The sequence below is a fragment of the Sarcophilus harrisii genome, chromosome 3, assembly GCF_902635505.1.
Source record: "Sarcophilus harrisii chromosome 3, mSarHar1.11, whole genome shotgun sequence".
Taxonomy (NCBI): domain Eukaryota; kingdom Metazoa; phylum Chordata; class Mammalia; order Dasyuromorphia; family Dasyuridae; genus Sarcophilus; species Sarcophilus harrisii.
Window position 1 is genome coordinate 151,844,650 of NC_045428.1, and position 2,725 is coordinate 151,847,374.

A 2,725-nucleotide genomic window follows, 5' to 3' on the forward strand; every position below is an offset into this window, starting at 1 on the left:
AAGTGTGGAGATATAAAAAGAGGCAAAAGATAAGGAATTTATAGTCCAATGGGGGAAACAAGGTACAAATAAATATATACAAAGCAAACTACAACATAAATTGGAAATAATTAACAGAGGGGAGAATTAAGAAAGATTAGAGAAAACTTTCTATAAAAGATGGGATTTCATTGGGTCTTAAAGCTAGGGAGTTCAGTAATCACTGCAGGAGGAGGGAGAATATTACAGGCATGAATGACAAAAGAAAATGTAGGCAGAGATGGAGTGAGACCTCTTCCCTAACTGAATTTCTTTCACAGTTACAGAGATTTCCAGATATTCTAGTCTCTCCTCAAGCCTCCCAAAGGACGTTCTGCTTACATCTATTCAATAGAGGAGCTTACTTCCTAGTTTACTAAAAAAGTTTAGGGCATTTGACAAGTGTTCCATCTTGTCCCTTTCATAGATATAGATATAGATATAGATATATCTCCATCTGACATCATCACTCACTATCTCTTCCTTCATTTCTATCTCTGATGAAGAGATAATCCTTATCAAAGATAAACCCTCCACTTGTACTTTTGATCCCACCACTTCTCATCTTCCCTGGAAGATTGCTCCCACTATCATTCTTATTCTTTTTATCTTCAGTCCCTCACAATTTAGTAGCTCCTCCCCTGCTGTATCTATATCATTCCTCCTACCCCTTCCTTGTAAAACTCTCATTTGTTCCTAACATGCCTCTTAGCTGTATTTCTTTATTACTCCTTTTTTTCTTAGTTAAGCTACTTAAGCAAGTCATCAAACTTTTTCCCTGCATTTCCTTTCCTCTGACTCTCTTCTAAAACCTCTGCAACTCAGAATCTAATTTAATTATTTAACTGAAACTGCCCTCTTCAAAGCTGTGATCTTTGCCAACAGCAATATTATATGCTGATTAATTCTGGACATGTCTCTTTTCAAAAATGAGATGATTCAGGCCAGTTTCAATGATCTTGTGATGAAGAGTCATATGCAAGCAGAGAGAAGACTGTAGGAACTGAGTGTGGATCACAGCACAGTATTTTCACTCTTGTTGTTTGCTTCATTTTGTTTTCTTTCTCTTTTTTTTTTCCTTTTTGATCCGATTTTTTTTTTTTTGTGCAGCACAATAATTGTGGAAATATGTATAGAGGTTTCAAAGAAAACTGGCCAAAACAACAACAAAAAGAGTGAAAATGCTATGTTGTGATCCATACTCAGTTCCCAAGTCCCCTATCTGGGTGGAGTTGGCTCTCTCCATTGCAAGAACATTGGAACTGGCCTGAATCATCTCACTGTTGAAAAGAGCCACGTCCATCAGAATTGATCATCATATAATCTTGATGTTGCCATGTACAATGATCTCCTGGTTCTGTTCATTTCACTCAGCATCAGTTCATGTAGGTCTCTTCAGGCCTTTCTGAAATCATCCTGCTGATCATTTCTTACAGAACAATAATATTCCATAACATTCATATACCATAACTTATTCAGCTATTCTCCAGTATATGAGCATACATTCAGTTTCCAGTTTCTTGCCACTATAAAGAGGGCCGCAACAAACATTTTTGCACATGTGGGTCCCTTTCCCTCCTTTAAGATCTCTTTGGGGTATAAGCCCAGTAGTAACACTGCTGGATCAAAGGACATGCACAGTTTGATAACTTTTTGGGAATAGTTCCAAATTACTCTCCAGAATGGTTGGATTCGTTCACAATTCCCACCAACAATGTATCACTGTCCCAGTTTTCCCACATCCCCTCCAACATTTCACATTATCTTTTCCTGTCATTTTAGACAATCTGAGGGGTGTGTATTGGTATTTTAGAGTTGTCTTAATTTGAATTTCTCTGATCAATAGTGATTTAGGGCAATTTTTCATTTGACTAGAAATGGTTTCAATTTCTTTATCTGAAAATTGTCTGTTCATATCCATTGACCATTTATCAATTGGAGAATGGCTTGAATTCTTATTAATTTGAGTCAATTCTCTACATATTTTAGAAATGAAGCTTTTATCAGAACCCTTTAATGTAAAAATGTATTCCCAGTTTATTGCTTCCCTTCTAATTTTGCCTGCTTTAATTTTGTTTGTACAAAAATGTTTTAACTTAATATAATCAAAGTTATCTATTTGGTGTTCAATAATGAGTTCCAGTTCTTCTTTGGTCACAAATTCCTTCCTTTTCCCCAGATTTGAAAGGTGAACTATCCTATGTTCTTCTAATTTGCTTATAAATATCACTCTTTATGTCTAAATCATGGACCCATTTTGACTATCTTTTTTTTTTTAATTTAATAGCCTTTTATTTACAGGTTATATGCATGGGTAACTTTACAGCATTAATAATTGCCAAACCTCTTGTTCCAATTTTTCACCTCTTACCCCTCCACCCCCTCCCCTAGATGGCAGGATGACCAGTAGATGTTAAATACATTAAAATATAAATTAGATACACAATAAGTATACATGACCAAAACGTTATTTTGCTGTACAAAAAGAATCAGACTCTGAAATATTGTACAATTAGCTTGTGAAGGAAATCAAAAATGCAGGTGTGCATAAATATAGGGATTGGGAATTCAATGTAATGGTTTTTAGTCATCTCCCAGAGTTCTTTCTCTGGGCGTAGCTGGTTCAGTTCATTACTGCTCCATTGGAAATGATTTGGTTGATCCCGTTGCTGAGGATGGCCAGGTCCGTCAGAACTGGTCATCATAT